The sequence below is a fragment of the Oryctolagus cuniculus genome, chromosome 4, assembly GCF_964237555.1.
Source record: "Oryctolagus cuniculus chromosome 4, mOryCun1.1, whole genome shotgun sequence".
Taxonomy (NCBI): Eukaryota; Metazoa; Chordata; class Mammalia; order Lagomorpha; family Leporidae; genus Oryctolagus; species Oryctolagus cuniculus.
The window spans coordinates 101,393,832-101,418,577 of NC_091435.1; the positions used below are offsets into that span (position 1 = coordinate 101,393,832).

Sequence of the window (24,746 nt, forward strand, 5' to 3'; positions counted from 1 at the left end):
AAATGTAAACTGTATAAATTTAATCAATAGTTAATATTTAGAGACATTTTATTATATATCAAAATATTTTATAGGATAAATCCCTTCATTTATAAAAATTCTCAAGCCCATGCTATAGTTTTTGGGTAATTTGTGATCATAAATTAAACGAATTATTCAGATTCACATAACTTCAAAAGCAGGATTTTAAAAATATTTTCACATTCTTATAGCAAAAAAAATTACTGTAGGATGTGGGAACTTTTTAATAGCTTCTACGTGATTATTTTATTTTTAATAGTATTTACCTGGTGTGGCTTTTTTAAGAAAAAAAGGCTTTTCCAAAACAGACCTCTCTGGTCTGTTTTCATGGTGACTAATTCATTCTTTAAGAAAGACTTAAGGCTGGTGCTGCGGCTCACTAGGCTAATCATTCGCCTTGCGGCGCCGGCACACTGGGTTCTAGTCCCAGTCGGGGCGCTGGATTCTGTCCCAGTTGCCCCTCTTCCAGGCCAGCTCTCTGCTGTGGCCCGGGAGTGCAGTGGAGGATGTCCCAAGTCCTTGGGCCCTGCACCCCATGGGAGACCAGGTAAGTACCTGGCTCCTGGCTTTGGATCAGCACGGTGGCCATTGGAGGGTGAACCAACGGCAAAGGAAGACCTTTCTCTCTGTCTCTCTCTCTCACTGTCCACTCTGCCTGTCAAAAAAAAAAAAAAAAAAGACTTAAAGTGACTGTCAGGATCACTACTGTTATTATTTTTTATTCAGGGTGTCTAGCCAGTGTTTTATTTTGTTTAGTTGGCTGTCTCTGATGTTGGGTGTTCACTTCCTATTGTGTTCTAGATTAATTTTCTTTCCTTTTCTTTTTTAAAAAAGATTTATTTGTTTATTTGAGTGAGTGAGAGAGAGAGAGAACATCCATCTACTGGTTCACTCCATGAAAGACTACAATGTCCAGAGCTGGGCTGATCTGAAGCCAGGAACCAGGAGCTTCTTCAGGATCTGCCATGTTGGTGCAGGAGCCCACGCACTTGGGGCATCTTCCACTTCTTTCCCAGGTACATTAACAGGGGGCTGGATAGGAATTGGAGCAGCAGAATTGCCCCTATGGGATGTTGGCGTTGCAGGCAGTGGCTTTAACTGCTATGCCACTAAGCTAGCCCCTCTAGATTAATTTTCACATATCATTTACTCTTCTTTGGATTTCGTTCTTTATAAATGTCACTCTAATGATCCAGAGTACTTTTTTTTCTGAGAAAACCTGTGACTGTTTTACAGTTTCCATCATTTAGCATATGTCAGTTGATTATTTGGCTATTACCAGAGAGATAATATATTTTAGCGTAAATAACACAGGCTTACAAATCAGAAGTAGATAACAAGCCCTACCTATCTGGACATCGAACCCTTAGTAAAGGATATAGTGATACCTTATCTGCTTTTGAACACGTCAACCCTCCTGCTTGGAGGTCTACTTTAAAAAACTTCATTTTGCCATAAAAACCCAATTTATAAGACAACACCTACAGGACCCAGACCCTTTCAGATACAGTCAATCATTCCTCTTGGTCTCATGGATACTGCCACTCACCATGACACAATTCATCTATTTTCATGTCAGTTGCAAGGTTATTGTAAGAATAAAATGAAATGCTGTTCAGAAGAATATATTGAAAACCATAAAGTTCCTTCAAAACATTTCAGTAGTCACTGCATTTTTTTACCAAATTGCGTTTTTTGCTTTTCGACATGTCAGTATCTACTATCAGTATTATATTAGATTAGCATTTGACAGCATAAGTATGTTTATTCCTTCATTCAAAAAACGTTTATCAAAGCACTAAGTCCCAAGAACTGCATATGAAATGCATAGCAAAGAGAATGAAATATTTAAAAAAGTGACAAATACATATACAAACAAACCAACTGCAAGCCAGTATGACCAATAATCAGTAACAAAGCTTTGAAATCTAGCCTGTACATCTCCATTGCTGACAACAGAAACAGGCAACAGCTTGGCAGCCATCAGCGGACCACAGTTACTCCTTTGCTCCTTTAGTTGGGGGTTATCATTTGTGCAAGAAAACCTGGAGTTTCATAGCACAATACATTGACTGTCTTTTTTTTAGAGTTTAGTATAAATGTATATCTGATATATCTCTATTCACAAAATGTGGCTTTAATCATCTTAATAAAAACATTTTTCTTCAATTCTCTGGTTAAAAGTCCTTTTACGTCATCTTTGGCAAATTAAGTGGAATTGGGTTGGATGGCTCCTATATGACTAAGAAGATCAGGATTCTGGTGCCCATAGTAGACAGGGCCATGAAAGCAAAGTCCTCTATAGCAGTCTGTTGTCACAAGACTTCTATCTGTCTACATACATATCATGTGATACAATTTCTCCCAGCCTTGGTTTCCTCATTTACAGGTTTACCAGATCCCAGTGTCTGCTCTGCGCTGTGAACTTCTTGACCAACTTTAATCTCTTCCTAAAGTTGATTTTTCAGGTGCCTGGTCAAAGCGTTGTGTTAGCTCTTCAGTGTTTTACAATACCCAATAACAAGTCATCCAGCCCATCCTCTGTCACATTTGTCACATGTCACACTCTCACATACTGCCTCAACACTGACCCAGTCTGATGGTGTGGTAGCTAATTCATTATGGACAGTACTGGTTTACCATTTTATTCATTTATTCATTCATCCATCTCATCTTTCCTGAGTGCAGTCTCTATGACAAACTCTGGGAATATAAAGACTACTGAGTATGTTCCTGCCTTTTTGGAGTCCAGCTTCATGTGGATCCTGAAACCACTTGCAATTCTATCTGGAGGTTTTAATTCAATGCAAATAATTGTGATGAGTATGTTCCCCTTCCCTTTCTCTTTGATTACTCGTTTTTCTTGTGGCTCTTTGGGATTCCTTGCCTGCATGTCCAAGGGATCTGAAGTAGTCTAGGCACCTGGTGGTTACTGAGGTGATACCAGCTCCTCCTAATCACATGTCATTGTATCATCAATATGATCTTTGTGTTTCCCTATGAGGTAAAGAGTAGAGGTATTATCCTCAATTTACAGAGGAGAAGAGACTACTCACATTGGTGATGTGAAGCCATAAAGAGATAAGTAGGACTGGGGATTGGGAACAGCAGTAGAGAGATGAGGATAGTTGATAAAACTATTTTGTTTACTACTTACAATGCAATTTCTGATTAATGGGATAGAGTTCACAAGTGATTTCAGTATTATGTTTATTCACTGATTTCTAGACATAATCTCAAAATAACGATATATATGTATTAAGCAAAAGAAGTAATATTTAGGCCGGCGCTGCGGCTCACTAGGCTAATCCTCCGCCTTGTGGCGCCGGCACACGGGGTTCTAGTCGCGGTCGGGGCGCCGGATTCTGTCCCGGTCGCCCCTCTTCCAGGCCAGCTCTCTGCTGTGGCCAGGGAGTGCAGTGGAGGATGGCCCAAGTGCTTGGGCCCTGCACCCCATGGGAGACCAGGAGAAGCACCTGGCTCCTGCCATCGGATCAGCGCGGTGCGCCGGCCGCAGTGTGCTGGCCGCGGCAGCCATTGAAGGGTGAACCAACTGCAAAGGAAGACCTTTCTCTCTGTCTCTCTCTCTTACTGTCCACTCTGCCTGTCAAAAAATAAATAAAAAATTTAAAAAAAATAAAAAAAGAAGTAATATTTATTACATGATGTGGAGCCAAAGAAATGTTCTGTGTGTTGTTTTGGTTCTTAGTGGAATAAAAACATATTATGAATGCAACTGAAACCTTCTTAAGTCCCTAGTGATCATAATATTTCTTACAAAAGTAACTAGATAATCTGTTTCACAACTGATTTTGGTTTTCACTGGGTAGAAGTTCTAGTCTCTTTTAAATCCCTCACAGACACTTGATTCCTTCTTATCCCAGCAGAGCTGTTCTGGCTGGAGTCCCAAAGACTGAGCAATGTTGAAAAATGATCATAGGTACATAGGACAGGGAAATAGGTGTAGAGGAGAATTGTGGCATATATTTGTAAATGCCTTAGGGTTTTTGAAACTACTTTGTCATTGTATCTTCAATATGGTCTTTGTTTTTCCCTATGAGGTAAAGAGCAGAGGTATTATTCTCAGTTTACAGAGAAGAGACTGTATGACTTAGAACATTCAGATAGCTTTGTAATTCCTGATCCAGAGCTCTTTTTATGTTTGAAATCTTAACCACAATCACATTGATTTTAGAGTGTCATTGATATTTCCAGAAGTACCCATTCATACTTCTAAGATAGTCTCACTATAGGTTTTATCATCTATTCTAAGTCTGTATGTCTTACATGAACTGGTCATCTTTCCTTGTGGCAAATCCACTGGAGTTTAAGCCCTTGGTTAACTTCCAGGCAGCACAGTTACCCTTTTAGAAATGTGGACTTTATTTAGCTCTTCCCCTCTCCTCAATATCCTGCCTTATAGTTCATCTTTCTTTTTTTCCCAGAAACCTTTTATTTAAGGTATGCAAACTTCATATATTTCATAAATACAACTTTAGGAACATAGTGTTTCTTTCTATCCTACTCATCCTCCAACTCCTACCTTCTTCCCCCCTCCCTCTCCTATTCCCATTCTTTCTTTTTATTGACATCTATTTTCAATTAACTTCATACACGTAAGATTATACTAAGTAAAGAGTTCAACAAATGCATGCTTTCCTTTAAGCCTCTGCTGTTATAATTTTCTGGACAGGTGTTCTGCAATAACTTTAGTCTTCACATTCATTCTGAACTTTCCAGATTGATCTTCATAAAGTCAGCTTTAAATATGGCATAAAATTATCCAATGGCTCAATATTGGACAAAACGAAGTCTAAAGTCTGATCCTGAAGGAGGGTGTCGGTTCTGACTAGGATTACTTTTTTGTCGCAGAAGCCTGGGCAATAGTGGGCCTGAATCCATCAAGAGAAACTAGGATCACAGGTTGGCACTGAGAAAATAATGTTAGGTAGATAAGCAAGGCTCTTCTAACTATTTAAATTGATCTTTTGTTATCTTAAACATGAATCTCTTCTGCACTGCCATTTCTTTCAATAAAATATGAATGTGCTCTGCTCATTTCTGCCCATGCCTTTGCTTGTATTCTTTCTCAATCACTCAAAAATTCATTCAGTCAACATTTATTGAGCACCTTCAAGTCTCTGGGAATATAAAAATGACAAATCCAGCTTTGCCCTTCTGTAGCTCATAGGGAGGTAAAGAATGTGTTCCTCTGGGAAATGAGGAGGGGTTAAGCAATTGCAATACGTTATAATAAGTGCCACGGCTTGTAAAACATTTGATGGGAATATAAAGAAATCATTAGCTGTGCCTTGGGAAGTCAGGAAAGGCTAGACAGTGGAAATAACATTTGAACTGATCCCCTTCATTCTCTACAATCTCTCCATGTCTTGTTCAGGCATCACTCCAGTGGTGCTATTGCTTTTGAATGTCTGAGGCCTTTATGGAACTCCTTTAGAGATTGCTGTTAATCATATCCTGCTACTCCATTTTTTGCCATGTACTTACTGGGTTCTTACAACTAGATTATAATCTCTTATACACCCCTGAGCATTTTAGGAATCATATTTTACACCTTGCAGCATCCACCTCTAGAAACAGAAACTAAATCCATGTTTGATAGATTTCTTCATGCACACAGTAATTTTCAAGAAATGCTAAATTAAGGAGATACATTTTCAGTTACATATTGGTGGCTACAAGCTCTGAGGATAATGACTTTCTCAGAGAGAAGAATGCACTGCACTGAACAGTTATAATTTCAAGCAAAATGTGTCATTAAATAATTCTAGTTACATGTACAAATCTTAAACTGATTATTATGTTGATAATGATTCTGTTATTTAGAGATCACAAAGAAATATATGCATATTTTAAAGAAGCACTGCAGGCAAGAGACAGTGGTGATGAATGGTCAGCAATATATGAAGTGTTCTTATCACCTACATGCTAGCTAGAATGTTTACTGACTTCTAAATCCTTAAACAGTACCCCAGGTCTATAAACCATGTTATACTGTTTATTAGGATCAGGTTTCGTTAAACAAATATAGGTGATTGCTCATTCCTGATGCTTTTCCATCAATGATTGCCAGGCTGGCCCCATGGTATGGGTCCTCTTTCCTCCTTCACTGGGTACATAAGGAAAGCTTGAGCTATGACCATTTTTGTCTCAGTCATTTAAAACAAAAAGAAATACAGATGGAACCAGACCAATTTGGGGGCTTTCATGGCACAGGAAGCATGCATGCCAGAGAATAAATGAACCATTCTAAGTTGACTCAATTTGCTATTCAGGGAAAATTCAATCCACCTAACTAGGTTTGGATTTTCTGGATAAATTTTCAGTTTTATAACCACTTTCCTATTTAAAAAAAAAAGAATCTAGTCACATTTTAAAGTTTGAGTACTTGGAAATTCCCTCATTTTACAGGCAAAGAAACACAAGGTAAAACCTCTGCAGAAACTGTGGTTAATGTTTGCATAATACTTTCACAGCCTTTGAGAATGTGTGAATTCAATCACTTCAGTTATATCTCAATATGTATTATGTAGAAACATTAGCAAAATTTAGATTAATAAAAGTGGGATGTATTTATGCTTTACTGATTGCCAATTTGGGAATTTAAATTTATAAATGGCTTCTTTAATAGACTTCATATTTTACAAAAGAACAGATTGTAAAAATTATGAAATAGTCCATTTGGAATGTTTAAATTATTACAGAAAATAGCATCCTGTTTTATAGAAAGCAATTCTAAGTTATATCAAAAACACATAGACCATAGAAAGAAAATATTGCTATCAATTCAACAGATGATATCTAGATTTTACTATATAGCATATTATTTGAATATTAACAAGAGTATCCATGCACCACAGAGATTGTTTTGTGTATAGATATAAAAGAGGCGTTATTTCTAACAATTTCATCTGGTAGAAAGCACTCAACAATGCAAGATTCAAATTATAACATTACAAGTATTAAAATCTGGTATAATGATTTATCAGCATAACCTCATCAAGTAAGAAAACTCATGCAAACATTGTCAATGGTTTACTAGTAATCAGGAAGTTGGAGACAACTTCTAAATATAGTTTTCACTTTCAACAATGTGTGTACATATCATAAATATACATTTTCATCTAGCATTTGGTCTTCTGCAACAATCATTCCGTTTGTTCACCTGGTACCTTTTTATGATGAGGCTAATAACAAGTGCTCTCCTCTGTGCCCTGGACTGCTCAAATGACAGCCTTTCCTTTGTTCAGGGCCAGACCCTCACTTTAAGATAATATTGTCATGACATTTAAAATATTTAATTTTGTTTTGAGGACATACTTAACCAAGTCTTCAGGTGCTATCTAACAAAATACACTGTCTAACCTTCAATGTGGCTTCAAGTATTAGCTAAATATTCAAGATTAATCAAAGGTCAATGCTGTCAAAGATTGAGAAAGCAAGGTTGCTCAAAAATCCTATTCTGAAATTTATTTATCATATTTTTAGAATTATATTAGACTAGATTGGGTTTTTGCTTAAAAACATTGATTCATATTTGGTCCCAGCACCCAGTTGTTCCAAATATTAAATAATGGGATATTCAAGCAAGCTCTTGTAATAAAAATGCCATTTTCCTTGTCAAATTCATTTTTACCTAATGCAATAGTGAAAGATTAAGTTAAACTTACAGTTTGAAAAGCAACCTTATAAATTAAGTTTTAGGTGTCAAATGATTAATAAATTTATCTTTCAAGGTTTTATGCTTATTACCTGTTTGTACAAACATAGAGAAAAATACTTTAGAATATTTACCAAACGTTCACATGCAATTTTTTGATACTACAGTGAAGTGGTATTCTCTTCTGGGAAGTGGGAAAGTTAAGAAAACATTCAAAAATGAGTATCTTATGACACAGTAACATTACTTTTTAAAACAATTATTGTACCAATTGTTTCTCTTTTTTTTTTTGAAAAAGGACTTACCTCACTGTATCTGTGTGGTGTTCAAAGTAAAAGCTCATTTTTTCAGGTAGTGAGGAGGCTGCTGTGCAGAGCATTTCCTGGATTATTCATGAAAACATCCTAAGCACAGGGACAGGAAGCTGTGAGTAAAACAAACATAGAAACCCAAGCGAAAAGAGGTGCCCTGGAGACTTGTGCTAATGGCAACGGAGGGGAGGGGTGCTCCTTCTCTAGCACCTTCCTTGACTTCCAAACTGTGTTAGCACAAAAAGACATGCTTTTTAGATATGAAAACAGTGCTTTGGCCCAGAAATACTTAGCACAGAAATGTACTGACAGTAGTTTTTATTCTCTCCTGGATACAGAAGTCATATCACACAGTTATATACTAATATAACATATAGTGTGCAAAGATAACAGCTTGCTGACATCTCTGAACTATATACAGTCAAACCAGAGGCACAAAAATATAACTCGCTATTTGTTTCACTAGCTGTTGGAAATGGCTTAGTTTGATTTTTAACTCAAATTATATAACAGAGTTGCTGTTTTAAAGCCCACTTTTACAGCAATTTCTGGCTAAAAGGCCTGGAAAAAAATCATGTCTATAAAGGAGCTGGTTCTGAGAAGAGGTAACCCAGACAGAAAAACCTGAGTCACTTCTAGTGTCTTGAGATGATTGCCATCTTTGATGTCTGCATCCACATACAATAGGTTGAAAAGTAATATTTTCAGAATTGAGAGTACAGAAATAGACCCATATAAATATACTCAACCAATCTTTGACAAAGTAGCAAAGAAAATGTAAAGCAGAAAAGATAGTCTTTTCAACAAATGATTGTGGAACAATTGGATATATATGCCAAAAAAACACAAAAATCAGCACACATCTAGACCTAAACCTCAAAATGGATCACAGATTTAAATGTATAACACAAAACTATAAACTCTAAAAAGACAATATACAGGAAAACAATTTATAAAGGCCTACAGCTTGGCAATGACTTTGTAGTTGCAACGTCAAAGGCACATCCATGAAGGAGAAAGTTGGTAACCTGAATCTCATTAAAAATGAACTTTTTTCTCTGCCAAAAACATGGTTAAGAGAATAAGAAAAGAAGACACAAACTTGGAGGAAATATTTGCAAATGACATATCTGTTAAAGAGCTATTTTTAAAAATGTACAAATAATGGTTTAAGATAAAAAAGAAAACAAACAACTTGGTTAAAAAGAAGACTAAATACCCTAATGGGCACCTCAACAAAGATGTGCAGATGACAAATAAGCATAAGAATGGATGTTACACATCACAAGTTATTAGAGAAGTGCACATTTAAACAATAATGAATTACCATTACCTGTTAAAATGGCCTGTGGTGCAAGCATCCCTTATGAGTGCCAGTTCAAGTCTAAGCTGCTCAATTACCAATCCAGCTTCCTACTAATGTGCCTGGGAAAGCAGCAGAAGATGGCCCAAGTACTTGGGTCCCTGCACCCACATGTGCAACCTTATTGGTGCTCCAGGCTTCTGGCTTTGGTCTGGCCTAGCCCTTGCCATTGTAGGCAGCTTTGGAGTGAACTGGAGGATGGAAGATCTCCCTTTCTCTCTCTTTCCCTTTATCTAACTCTGTGTCTCCCTCTTTCTATGTAACTCTGCCTTTCAAATAAATAAATAAATCTTAAAAAAGATGGGAGGAGGGCATTATTATGGCAAAGTAGGTTAAGCTAATGTCTGTGTTGCTGGCAATCCATATGAGTGTCAGCTTAAGAGTGTCAGCAACTCTGTTATATAATTTGAGTTAAAAATCAAACTAAGCTGAAATCTGTAAAACTGATACTACCAAATACTGGCAGGCATGCAGAGCATTGCTGATAAGAATGCAAAATGATAGAGCCAATTTGAAAGATTGGTTCCTTAAATCTTGTTTAGTTATTAATCCAGTCATTTATTAATATGTCAACTTAAAGATAGTGTTTTATTATTTGATTTATAATTCAATAATGTTGTTGTTTATTTTGTTACTCAAATTGTTTCAGGCCATTGAGAATTTTTTAGATTGACTCCTGTGTGTGTATTTATTTTACTACTTATTTAAAATTTTAAAAAATAATTTAATAGTTCATCAGCCCTTTTTTATACTAATTGTTTCATGAATTAGTAGGGAATGGGTTCTACCAGGTCAGCCTCTTTTCCATGGGTTCTGGCAAAGCAGATTTCCCTGGTTGGAGCAGTCTGGCACTTCAGTTGATTCCAGGGAACTTTCTCTTTGGCTTCCTTCTTTTTCTGATCATGGTTTCTTTCTTTCTTTCTTTTTCTTTTTTCTTTTCTTTTTTTTTTTTTTGGCAGAGTGGACAGTGAGAGAGAGAGAGGGAGCCAGGTGCTTATCCTGGTCTCCCATGGGGTACAGGGCCCAAGTGCTTGGGCCATCCTCCACTGCACTCCCTGGCCACAGCAGAGAGCTGGCCTGGAAGAGGGGCAACCGGGACAGAATCCGGCTTCCCGACCGGGACTAGAACCCAGTGTGCCGGCGCCACAAGGCAGAGGATTAGCCTAGTGAGCCACGGTGCCGGCACCTGATCATGGTATCAAGAGCCTATCTTGGCTCTTAGAGTGCTTAATATGCTGGATACACATTAAGTCTCTTGGGATAAATCTTGCTTTTCACTTGTTTGCAGCAATTCCAATGCCATGCAGGGTAACATTGTGGACTCTTCCAGTTTGCCCTGGTAACATTCATAAACATTTCTTTTTGAACAATACCTATTCCCTGATAGTCTACAATATCACCTGTCTTGTAGATTTGCATGTATGTGGCCAATTCTATGTTTTCTAAAAGGCCTGGAATACAGGTTTCAGTGCCTTTCTTGTTTCCTCATGTTGGGGAATTACTGGGAGATGGTGGTTCCAGCCAAAAGGAAGTTTACTACTTATTTTCTGGCATCACAAAACACTTCAGGCTGATCTTGAAATTTTCCAGGCGTGTTCCACAGCCACATAGAAACTTTAAGCACTTTTATTTTGAAATCTCTTCACGATTATATAATATTTGCAGAGATAGTATAGACTTCCAATACAAGCATGGGGAGTGCATATTTTGAAAAAAATGTATAGGACATTTGCCATTCTATGGGTCTGCTGTGTATCCAGCTCCCCATGTTGGATCATTCTCTTCCTTTTTGATTCTATCAGTTAGTATTAGCAGACACTAGTCTTGTTTGTTGATCCCTTTGACTCTTAGAACTATCAGTGTGAACAATTGTGAACTGAAGTTGATCACTTGGACTAGTGAGATGGCATTGGTACATGCCACCTTGATGGGATTGTATTGTAATCCCCTGGCACATTTCTAACTCCACCATTTGGGGCAAGCCCAATTGAGCATGTCCCAAACTGTACATCTCCTCCCTCTCTTATTCCCACTCTTATATTTAACAGGGATCACTTTTCAGTTAAAATTTAAACACCTAAGAATAATTGTGTGTTAATTACAGAGGTCAACCAATAGTACTAGAACAAAAAAAAATACTAAAAGGGATTAAAGTATTACATTGTACATTGACAGTGGGAACAAGGGCTGATCAAGTCACTGTTTCTCATAGTGTCCATTTCACTTCAACAGTTTTCCCCTTTGATGCTGTTAGTTGTCACCGATCAGGGAGAACATATGATATTTGTCCCTTTGGGACTGGCTTAATTCACTTAGCATGATGTTTTCCAGATTCCTCCATCTTGTTGCAAATGACTGGGTTTCATTGTTTTTGACTGCTGTATAGTATTCTAAGGAGTACATGTCCCATAATTTCTTTATCCAGTCTACTGTTGATGGGCATTGGGGTTGGTTCCAGGTCTTAGCTATTGTGAATTGAGCTGCAATAAACATTAAGGTGCAGACAGCTTTTTTGTTTGCCAATTTATTTTCCTTTGGGTAAATTCCAAGGAGTGGGATGGCTGGGTTGTATGGTAGGGTTATATTCAGGTTTCTGAGGACTCTCCAGACTGACTTCCATAGTAGCTTTACCAGTTTGCATTCCCACCAACAATGGGTTATTGCCCCTTTTCCCCACATCCTCGCCAGCATCTATTGTTGGTAGATTTCTGAATGTGAGCCATTCTAACCGGGGTGAGGTGAAACCTCATTGAGGTTTTGATTTGCATTGCCCTGATTGCTAGTGATCTTGAACATTTTTTCATGTGTCTGTTGGCCATTTGGATTTCCTCTTTTGAAAAATGTCTATTGAGGTCCTTGGCCCATCTCTTAAGTGGGTGGTTTGTTTTGATGTTGTGGAGTTTCTTGATTTCTTTGTAGATTCTTGTTATCAACCCTTTATCTGTTGCATAGTTTTCCAATATTTTTTCTCATTCTGTCCCATCAATGTGGCATGTACCAGTGCCATCTCACTGGTCCAAGTGATCAGTTTCAGTACATAATTGATCATAATGATAGGATTGAGTTTCAAAGGGATCACACAAACAAGAACAATGTCTGCTAATACTAACTGATAGAATTAAAAAGAGAGAATGGTCCAAAAAGGGAAGCAGGATACACAGCAGACTCATAGAATGGCAGATGTCGTAAACAGCACTCTGGCCTCAGAATCAGCCCTTACGGCATTTGGATCCAATTGGGGTATTTTAGGCATGGAAAGCCAAGACACTATGGAAAAAAAAACCTAAATGAAAGATCTTTAAGTTAGATTCCAGCAGAAAGAACGGGCCATCAAAGAAGGAGGTACCTTTCTCTGAAGGGAGGAGAGAACTTCCACTTTGACTGGCCTTGTCTAAATATGATCAGAGTTGGCGAACTCAAGAGGCTGCCATTTTGCTCATGCCAAAAGCCTCAGGTGATTACTGACGTCATAAATAAGAGTGTCAATTGTTAAATCAACAACAGGAGTCACTGTGCCCTTACTCCCCATGTAGGATCTCTGTCCTTAATGTGTTATACTATGTGAATTAATGCTACAACTAGTACTCAAACAGTACTTTATACTTTGTGTTTCTTGTGGGTGCCAACTGTTGAAATCTTTAGTTAGTATATACTAAATTTATCTTTCTCTGTATAAAAATAATTGAATCTTGATGTGAATGGGATGGGAGAGGGAGTTGGAGATGGGATGGTTGTGGGTGGGTGGGAGGTTACAGGGGGGAAATCCGCTATAATTCAGAAGTTGTACTTTGGAAATTTAAATGTATCAAATAAAAGTTAAAAAAATTAAAAAAAGAAAAAAAGCATAGATTTTTTTTGCACCAAAATAAACTGACTTTTAAAACCACCCTTTTATACCTACTATTCTGTTTTTCCTCATAGTAATGTCTTAGCAACCATAATGCAATTATTAAAGCAAAGAAAATACTTCTTTCATTTCCCCTGTTCTGTCATGGACTTGGACTTTTTGAAGGATTTTGAGTATATTTGATAGAATTATCCTCAAGTAAGTTTAATTGATGTTTTCTCTTCCTAGGTTATATTTTGCAAAGGAGTACAACAGCACTAATGAGATATGCTCTTATAATCTGCTTAAGCCTCAGTTTTCTCATCTGTAGAGTGAAATGAGAGAAATGCCTTCCTTGTAGGTCTGCTGTGACAGTTAATGCTTAGTACGGGACTCTGCATGTTGGAAGCCTTTGATGGATATCAGCTATGAAGTCATCATCATCATCATCTTCATCATAGTTATCTTGCAATTTTTATTATCACTGCTGTCTTCATTTTTGAACATAATAATTTCAAAAAATATATATTGAAACTAAGTATTTGGTCTCCTGGATTCAAGTCTCACCCCTTAACCTCCTCAAATCCATCTTACATATCTCTACTACAGTGGTTTATAAAATGCATATGTATATACTTGATCTATTTGATCAAGTTATTTCTCAAAAACCTTCTATATTAGATTACTAAATATTACCCAAAGGTCAATTTTAAGCTTCTTACTGTGACACAAAATGTTCTTTGTCCCTTATGACCTACTTATTCACGCTAATTTCTAACTAGTGTTTTGAAAATCTGCTTGCAGATTTTTGCATTAAAGTCACACTTTTTCCTGTTGTGTCATAACTCAAGGAGTTAGTACTCTCTGTGGCTTGGTTTTCACAACATTCTACATCCATCACCATTAAACTTCTTCTATCTAATCACTTTAAATCAACTCCAATTTTAATATCTCCCAGAAGTTCTTTTTCCTCTTGTGCTAAGTACCTGTTTCTAATGTTACATAGTCTCTATTTATTCATTCTTAAGTTCAATAAATGTTTCCTGAATTTCTCCTATGTTCCTGGTGGGTGTTAACCTGGAGCCCTGATGGGAAAAATACTATGGAGTTGCATGTACACAGCAAGAAACTATGACAAGAATTATGACCAAATCTGTACATTCTGGTCCATCCCACATTTGGCAGTCATGACAAAACAAGTAACTGTTTTGAGTCTGCTGAAGTTTTTAAAGGCAAGCCCACACTGCTAACCTCTGATACCTAATATATTCAATGCTTACTTAAAGAGACACAGAAGTTTAAGGAGTGAGTTTGCTTTAGAAAAGTCTGTCCCCCTAGCATTAAAATAAATAGAAATTAATGTTATATCATTAACTTCACCATTCCCAATAAGGGTAGATACAACTGTAGCTCAAATATCATAGAAAGAATAATATAAAAAATATAATCTATTCTTTTAGTCATCAGAAAATTATCTGTCTTTCAAAGATTCTATTTGAGTACAGTTTAAGCACAATTATTTTTATCCTTCTTGACAGGGTCTAACCATTTTGAAGAGCCTCAGTTCGCTTAAGTGCTGAACAAAATTGTTGGGAATAATGAAAAGATCTTGATGCTGTCTGTGGATACCTGTAGTGTTCTCAAACTAAGCTTTGATTTAATAAATCATTGTAGAAATAGAGTTCAACATGTACAGAGTACAGTTGCAATGAGAAGTTGACAATAATTGTTTCCCTTTATTATAATCCTGTGTTCCAATGACTGCAGAAGTTGTTTTACATACATGGCTTAATTTAACTCCTTCAATAGCCCTTCTGATGAACTATTAATCTATCCATGTTGAGAAGCACCTCGAATAAATTGTCACTTGTCTAAAGTCAGTTAATTAATAGTGGATTTGGGACTAAAACCTATATAATCAGGATTTGAAACTCTACTTTTCCCCTATACAAATTTGTTATCATGAGGATGCTGCAACAAGAGCAAAATATGTGTTGGAATAAGATGGTAGAGCTGAGATATCTTCGCTTGACCAAGCATTACAATATTTGGAAATAGCTTTTTCAAAATATTGATTGTCAGAGTATATTTAGATCTAGTAAATGCTGAGTAGTTTCTATAGGCACCTGGGTAATTCACACATATTCTCTCCCTAGAAAAGGGTTAAGTAACCCCTGGAAAGGGTTTTTAAGGATGTGTTTGAATTGTGCTATATCGAAAGAATAAAACATTTGGCCTTGGAAAGAGCAAAAATATAGGCTTAGGAGAATTATTTGAAACACTTTATAGGAAGAAGAAATGAAATTTAAGGCTAGTAAAATAGGTTATGATTTATTAACCTGATCTCCTAATCTTACTTCTCAGAAGTTGCTTTCAGTGACTTTTGGCTATTTCAAAAAATACACCCTAGAAGATTATAATTTACTACCTTTGAAGTTATTCAAAAGAATTTGCTACAGGCACTTGAAGGCAATTCCAAAATAGGAGATTCTGAAATTGAATTATGGCAGCTTTGTGTAGCTTCTCAAAGGAAAAGGCCAGGACTTTCATTATAGTGGTGATACAGGGTTCCACAAAGATTTTCCTAGTTTTTAACAAAATGTTCAAAAGTCACATGATTTTGTGTTAAAAGTCATTTATTAGTGCTTAAATTCATTATTTAGACTATATCCCCATAGTATAAATTAACAACATAAGGTTGGATAGTTAATTAAAAGGTAATAACTGACATTTGACATTGTAGTTGACTGTGGCAATCAAAGGAGTTGTTAATTTCTCAACTCTGCGAGCAATGTGGTTTAGAGCTCAGTACTGATAGGAAAAACATGGAAGAATCCTGGCACTGGGTTTTTGCATTATCATATTTATGAATTAAGATATTAACATTTCCAGGGGTGGAGCCAAGATGGCAGAATAGTGAAGGCATGCACTGATAGTCTGGGAAAAAACAGTTTAATAAAACTGGAAGTCACTGTAGTCTCAGGGAAAGGCTCAGGAAAAAAATTGCAGAGGAAACTCTTCTGGATCTAGTGGATGTGACACGGAGGACCTACAGGGAGAATAAGGATGCCCATGGCTTGGAAGCCCAGCCGTGGAGTCTGTGCACCAGCGCTGGAAGGGGAGGTGAGACAAAAACCTCGGTAGCCCGAGACATTGGTGGGGAAATGGCAGAAAGAGCCTAGAGGGAATGAGGCTTGAAGCCCCGGTGGAGAAAGTTCACCAGGATGACTGGAGGAGAGAAAAAAAATGAATAAATAAGGGGAGCCGGCACAGACATGAGCCTCTCTCTCTACTCACCTTAGAAAGCCAAGCAAGATAAAGAGCAGGCTACATTTTGGATATACATAAAGCAGCACCCGCCATCAGCCAAGCAGAAAAACCTGACTCTGGTGGGGAAAAATAACAGGAGGTTAGGACCTAGTGAAGGTGTGGAGCTAATGAACTGAGACTGTGAAAATCTGAGGGAGGGCAAGAGAACTCATAGAGTACACAAACTCGGTAACCTTGGTAACCCGGTGGGAGACTGCAGAGAAATTTGAGGCCACACTGAGGACTGCACAGACCCTTTGTGTGGTCCTTAGGGCAGAGCAGACAAATATTATACCCAAAGGGGCCAGATTTCATACATCGACTACCCTCAATTCCACTCAGCTGTGCAGAATTACTTCCCTTCTGAGTCAAAAAAAAAAAAAAAAAAAAGAGAGAGAGAGAGAGCGAGTGAGCGAGCAAGAGAGAGAACAACCTGGGTGAGTCACCTTTAGCTCACCCTTAACCCTGAAGAACCAAACAGAGCTCTCTGGCCACACCCATCACAGCCTCTAAGGATCCATCAAAAGCAGACAGTCCACTTAATCTAGAGTCATAGTATAATGAGAAAAAACACTACAGCGAAGAAAACAAAGAATATCTCCACAATGCCAAGCAACAAATACAGAAACTGAGGAAACAAGAATAAGGAAGGCACTATGATGCCCCCAAATGAACAAGACAACCAAATTCAAGATTATGAAGATGATGAGATAGAAGAAATGCAAGAAACGGATCTCAAAAAATTGATAAGAACATTAAGAAGTTCTCAAAAACAAATTCTTGAACTACAGAAATCCTTACTGGACAGGATAGAAAATCTCTCTTGAGAAAATGAAATCTTAAGAAGGAATCAAAATGAAATGAAGCAACTAATAGAACATGAGACTGTGATAGGGTATGGCGAGATATAGCCCAAGTACTAAGAGAGAAAAACTGCCAGCCCAGAATATTATATCCTGCAAAGCTCTTATTTGTGAATTAAGGTGAAATAAAGACCTTTCATAGCAAATAGAAATTAAAAGAATTTGTCACCACTCATCCAGCCCTACAAAAGATGCTTAAAGATGTGCTACACACAGAAACACGGCCATCAATATGAATGAAGGTAAAGGAAGAAAACCTCCCAGTAAAAGATAACAGGAAGCTCAAAGCATATACTAGAAAATATCTTTGGGAAAACGGCAGGGCAAAGTTACTACTTATCAATAGTCCCATTGAACATTAATGGACTGAACTCTCCAGTTAAAAGGCACAGACTGGCTGAATGGATTAAGGAACAAAACCCATCTATTTGCTGCCTACAAGAAACCCATCTTTCCAACAAAGATGCATGCAGACTGAAAGTGAAAGGTTGGAAAAAGATATCCATGTGAACAGAAACTAAAAAAAAGCAGGTGTAGCCATATTAATATCAGATAAAATAAACTTTAACACAGAAAATGTTAAGAGAGACAAAGAGGGACACTATATAATGATCAAGGGTTCAATCCAACAGGAAGATGTAACTATTATAAATGTATATGCACCTAATTACAGGGCACTGGTTTATTTAAAAGATATATTAAGGGACTTAAAGCGAGACTTAGATTCCAATACAATAGTACTGGGGGACTTCAATACTCCACTCTCAGACATAGACAGATCAATAGGACAGAAGTACAACAAGGAAAGAGCAGATTTAATCGACACTATTGCCCAAATGGATCTGACAGATATCTACAGAACTTTCAATCCTACATCTAAAGATTTCACATTCTTCTCAGCAGTACATGGAACCTTCTCTAGGATTGATCACATACTAGGCCATAAAGCAAGTCTCAGCAAATTCAAAAGAATTAGAATCATACCGTGCAGCTTCTCGGACCACAGTGGAATGAAGGTGGAAATTAGCAACCTAGGAATCCCTAGAGAGTATGCAAACACATGGAGATTGAACAACATGCTCCTGAAAGAACGCTGGTTCATAGAAGAAATCAAAAGAGAAATCAAAAACTTTCTGGAAGTAAATGAGGATAACAATACTACATACCAAAACTTACGGGATACAGCTAAAGCAGTGGAAAAGCAGAGGAAAGTTTATAGCAATAGGTGCCTACATCAAGAAATTTGAAAGGCACCAAATAAATGAGCATTCAATGCATCTCAAGGATCTAGAAAAACTGCAGCAAACCAGACCCAAATCTAGTAGGAGAAGAGAAATAATTAAAATCAGAGAAGAAATCAACAGGATTGAATCCAAAAAAAATTACAAAAATTCAGCCAAATGAGCAGCTGGTTTTTTGATAAAATAAACAAAATTGACACCGCATTAGCCCAACTAATGAAAAAAAAAAAGAAGAGAAAGGACCCAAATCAATAAAATCAGAGATGAAAAAGGAAACATAACAACAGACACCACAGAAATAAAAAGAATCATCAGAAATTACTACAAAGAGTTTTATGCCAGCAAACAGGGAAATCTATCAGAATGGATAGATTCCTGGACACATAGAAAACTAAGAGACCCATAACTGAGAAAGAAATTGAAGCAATAATAAAGGCCCTCCCACCAAAGGAAAGCCGAGGACCAGATGGATTCACTGCTGAATTCTACCACACATTTGAAGAAGAACTAACTCCATTTCTTCTCAAACTATTCAGAACAATCAAAAAAGAGGGAGTCCTCCCAAATTCTTTCTATGAAGCCAGCATCACCCTAATACCTAAGCCAGAGAAAGATGCACCATTGAAAGAAAATTATAAACCAATACCCCTGACGAACATAGATGCAAAAATCCTCAATAAAATGCTGGCCAATAGAATGCAACAACACATCAGAAAGTTCATCCACCCAGACCAAGTGGGATTTATCCCTGGTATGCAAGGAGTGTTCAATGTGCGCATATCAATCAATGTGATACACCACATTAACAGACTGCAGAAGAAAACCCATATGATTATCTCAACAAATGCAGAGAAAGCATTCAAAAATTCAATACCCTTTCATGATGAAAACCCTAAGCAAACTGGGTTTGGAAGGAACATTCCTCAATACAATCAAAGCAATTTATGAAAACCCTTGGCCAGCATCCTACTGAATGGGGGAAAAGTTGGAAGCATTTCCACTGAGATCTGGTACCAGACAGGGATGCCCACTCTCACCACTGCTATTCAACATAGTTCTGGAAGTTTTAGCCAGAGCTATTAGGCAAGAAAAAGAAATTAAAGGGATACAAATTGGGAAGGAAGAACTCAAACTATCCCTCTTTGCAGATGATATGATTCTTTATTTAGGGGATCCAAAGAACTCTACTAAGAGACCATTGGAACTCATAGAAGAGTTTGGCCAAGTAGCAGGATATAAAATCAATGCACAAAAATCAACAGCCTTTGTATACACAGGAAATGCCACAGTTGAGAAAGAAACTCTAAGATCAATCCCATTCACAATAGCCACAAAAACAACCAAATACCTTGGAATAAACTTAACCAAGGACGTCAAAGATCTCTATGATGAGAATTACAAAATCTTAAAGAAAGAAATAGTAGAGGATACCAAAAAATGGAAAAATCTTCCATGCTCATGGATTGGAAGAATCAATATCGTCAAAATGTCCATTCTCCCAAAAGCAATTTATAGATTCAATGCAATACCAATCAAAATACCGAAGACATTCTTCTCAGATCTGGAAAAAATGATGTTGAAATTCATATGGAGATGCAGGAGACCTCGAATAGCTAAAGCAATCTTGTACAACAAAAACAATGCTGGAGGTATCACAATACCAGATTTCAGGACATACTACAGGGCAGTTGTTATCAAAATAGCATGGTACTGTTACAGAAACAAATGGATAGACCAATGGAACAGAACAGAATAGAAACACCAGAAATGAACCCAAACATCTATAGCCAACTTATTTTTGATCAAGGATCTAAAACCAATCCCTGGAGTAAGGACAGTCTATTCAATAAATGGTGCTAGGAAAACTGGATTTCCATGTGCAGAACATGAAGCAAGACCCCTACCTTTCACCTTACACAAAAATCCACTCAATATGGATTAAAGATCTAAATCCATGACCCAACACCATCAAATTATTAGAGAACATCAGAGAAACCCTGTAAGACTTTAGCACAGGCAAAGACTTCTTAGAAAAGACCCCTGAGGCACAGGCAGTCAAAGCCAACATTAACATTTGGGATTGCATCAAATTGAGAAGTTTCTGTACTTCAAAAGAAACAGTCAGGAAAGTGAAGAGGCAACTGACAGAATGGGACAAAGAAAAAAAGAAAAAAAAGAAACAAGTGGAAAGAACAGGCCATCAAAGAAGGAGGTACCTTTCTCTGAATTAATGCTATAACTAGTACTCAAACAGTATTTTACCCTTTGTGTTTCCGTGTGGGTGCAAACTGATGAAATCTTTACCTAATGTATACTAAACTGATCTTTTGTATATAAAGATAATTGAAAATGAATCTTGATGTGAATGGAAAGGGAGAGGGAGTGGGAAACGGGAAGGTTGCAGGTGGGAGGGAAGTTATGGGGGGAAAAGCCATTGTAATCCATAAGCTGTACTGTGGAAATTATATTCATTAAATAAAAGTTAAAAAAAGATATTAATATTTCCAGCAATTGAGAGTATTTCCTTGAAGTTCTTGATAGAGTAGAGAAGATTAGGTCCATATTATAGTTTGTTGTTTTGTCTCACTGGTGGAAGCCCTCAGAGATAAACCCAAAACCCTTCTATGGGGTTGTATTGGAAATCAGTAGTGTTGATGAACTGTGAGAGAAGCTTACTGGAATCAGTGGGATTCCTCTGGAATATATTGATTTTGTATAGAGGAACTTTTCCCTGTGATATTTCTGTTTTTGACATTCATCTAGATTTGGACTAGAATCCTAAAATTTCTACTTTGAATGTCTGGCTTCTTTATGTCTGTGATGATGGTGCAGTTATATTTCATAGGGATAAAACAAAAGAAGCAATGGAGTTGACAGATGAATAAGGAAACAAACTGATGAGAAAAGAAAGCTGTCGACTCCAGAAAACTGGACATCCTGAAACATAGTCGGCTCAAAAAGAGAAAGCACTAAAAAATATATGGATGGAGAACCAAATAAAGATCTGACTCAAGACTGACTCTGCTTGCATAGCATTTCTCCTGGGAGATTTTTTAAAAATGATTTATTTATTTGAAAGAGAGAGATTTTCCATCTACGGTTCACTCTACAAATATCTGCAATGGCTAAGGCTGGGCCAGGTAGAATCCAGGAGCTTCTTTCAGGACTCTCATGGTGTTTTAGAGACCCAGGAACTTGGGCCATTTTCTGCTGCTTTCCCAGGAACACCAGCAGAGAGCTGGATTGGATGCTGGCACTGCAGGTGGCAGCTTTACTAGCTATACCACAACGCTGGCACCAGGGGATTTATGGTTTTAGTGAGAGGTTCACTACTGCTGTGTAGTTCCCATTATGGTCAGATAAGGTTGGGGAAACCTCTGACAACATCATTTTTAAAAAGATTTTATTTATTTATTTGAGAGGTAGAGTTACAGACAGTGAAAGGGAGAGACAGAGAGAAAGGACTTCCTTTGGTTCACTCTCCAGATGGCCGCAATGGCTGGAGCTGCGCCGATCAGAAGCCAGGAGCCAGGAGCTTCCTCCAGGTCTCCCATGTGCATGCAGAGGCCCAAGGACTTGGGCCATCTTCTGCTGTTGTACCAGGCCATAGCAGAGAGCTGGATTGGAAGAGGAGCAGCCAGGACTAGAACCGGAGCCCATATGGGATGCCAACCCCACAGGTGGAGGGTTAACCTACTGCGCCACAGCGCCAGCCCCCAGACAACATCATTGATTGGAATGCCCTTCACCAATCAGAAGCTCAGTGCCCAATGGGCCGCTGTTTTGACTTGGAATCATACTGTGTACTATAATCAGATGTACTGTAATTTGAACATGGATGTGCAAAAAAGTAAAAAATAAAAAAGCAAAGTGGAAACTCTGCTACTAAAAAAGAAGGAAGAGAAATGAGCAAACTTTTTTATTGCAGATGTGCACAGAGGTCTAATGATCACTAAAATGTTCTCCCCTCTTTTCTAGACTAATCCTTCCCATTTTTAATTGTTCTTTAAATCTCATGATTTTGAGTCACCTTGGTATCCAGGATGTGGTCTTTTATAACAATTCTACTTTCCCTATATTCTTCTCAAATTTGTGTGTCCACAGACATTTGAAATTCAAAAATTTTCGGTAGTTATACCTCATTATATGGTGTAGTATTAATGGCGTGTGAAGTAGGAGGATTCCTAGTTAGTTCGGGTAAGTGTTTTTTCTGCATTTTTTCTCCTTTAAATCTGTATCCCTCTGTATGACCATGAGCTCCCTGAGGTGAAGGAGCAGATGTTTCAGAGCACTTTCGGTCTTCATGTTCAGCATAGTGTGTATCTGATGCACAGTTAGTATTTTACAAATATCCATGATTGATCAGATGGATGGTGGATGGTAAGTGCTCTGACATCATTTCAATGTTAATTCAATAATAAACTATTCACTCATGATTTCAATAGGCCTCTGATACAAACTGGTTCATGGCAGGAAATCTCATCATCTATTTTCTCCAAGAGCTATAAAATCTTTCTTGCATGACTTTTACAAAGGAGAAAACATCACATATCAAGAGGATGTATCATACAGGATGAGGTAATTTTAGCTTGTGGAGTTACCAAGTTAATGCCATTTATTTTCCCTCTGAGTTGTTGCTGATGTCTCCCTTTGGAGTGCAGTAAAGATGCCAGGTGATTATTTAGTTGCTCTGTGATAGCCTTGTTACCATATTATCCATGTTGTATCAGGACTGTGGATGATGAGAATTGTGAGACTGATCAAGGTGTGAAATAGCATGGGTCTAGAATATTTTTTGAGTATCCTGATCTCTTAATCCCAATTGTTCTCAACAGATTTGAGTGGTGTTGCAATTTGATCCTTTTCTAATGCATAAAATGATACAAGAAAATGCCATACATTGTACAGCCAGACTGGAAAACAAAAATCCTGTGGAACACTAGAAATTATGAAGGTATTTAAAAGAAGGGAAGCAGATAAGAAACTACATCCTGTGTTTTAAACTCTCACCATGGGTTTTCATTGCTTTCAGAGTCGTTGCATAAAACATGAAAGGCACCCCTGGGGGAACCTCAACCCAAAATGACACACAATCAAACAGTTGAAAGATAGATGCAAAAAGCTTTCAACTGTTTGGGTAAGGCTGTGTTAATTGAGTAAGGGAGGTGGTGGTATCAGGTATCATTTCAGTATGTATGTGTGAAAGTTTATGTTCTTTTTCTAGTATAATGAATTTAGAAACATGATTGAAAATCAATCTATCCTGAAGAGTATTGAATGAGACAGAGAGGGAATTTTAGATTTCATTATTTGAGAAAGGAAGAACTATGGAGATTAGAACAATCAATCATTTTTTAGATTTATTTAATTATTCCTAAGTCAGAGTTACAGAAGGAGAGAGAGGGAGAGCAGGAGGAAAGGGGAGAGAGAGAGAGAGAGAGAGAGAGAGAGAGAGAGGTAGAGTGAAAGAGAGAGAGAGAGAGGAAGAGAGAGAGAGAGAGAGAGAGACTCTTCCATTTGCTGGTTTACTCCCCAGATCGCTGCAAAAAAGCAGGAGCCAGGAGCTTTATCCTGGTCGCCCATGTGGGTGGCAGGAGCCCAAACACTTGGGTCATCTTCTGTTGCTTTTCCTAGGCCATTATTAGGGAGCTGGATCAGAAATGGAGTAATTGGAGGCCAGCGCCACGGCTCACTAGGCTAATCCTCCGCCTTGCGGCACCAGCACACCGGGTTCTAGTGCCAGTCGGGGCGCCGGATTCTGTCCCGGTTGCCCCTCTTCCAGGCCAGCTCTCTGCTGTGGCCAGGGAGTGCAGTGGAGGATGGCCCAAGTGCTTGGGCCCTGCATCCCATGGGAGACCAGGATAAGTACCTGGCTCCTGCCATCGGATCAGCGCAGTGCGCCGGCTACAGCGTGCCAGCCGCAGCTGCCATTGGAGGGTGAACCAATGGCAAAGGAAGACCTTTCTCTCTATCTCTCTCTCTCTCACTGTCCACTCTGCCTGTCAAAAAAAAAAAAAAAAAAAAAAAAAAAAAAAAAAAAAAGAAAGAAAAAAGAAAAGAAAAGAAAGAAAAAAGAGAAATGGAGTAGTTGGGACACAAATAGTTACCTACATGGAATAGTGGCATCCCTG

At 37.9% G+C, this 24,746-nt stretch overlaps 1 long non-coding RNA gene across 6 annotated transcripts in view; it reads right to left on the bottom strand.

Annotated features, from left to right (window-relative positions):
* The window catches only part of LOC103350453 (uncharacterized), a 121,333-nt gene that overhangs the window by 75,418 nt on the left and 21,169 nt on the right, over window positions 1-24,746 (bottom strand). For 2 of the 6 annotated variants that reach the window (XR_011388047.1, XR_011388048.1), the window contains exon 5: window positions 8,008-8,126. This is a non-coding gene — a long non-coding RNA (uncharacterized lncRNA). Of the gene's footprint in view, window positions 1-2,946; window positions 3,019-8,007; window positions 8,127-24,746 lie in introns of those variants that run through there. The other 4 variants (XR_011388045.1, XR_011388046.1, XR_518463.3 and 1 more) reach the window with 3 other exon arrangements.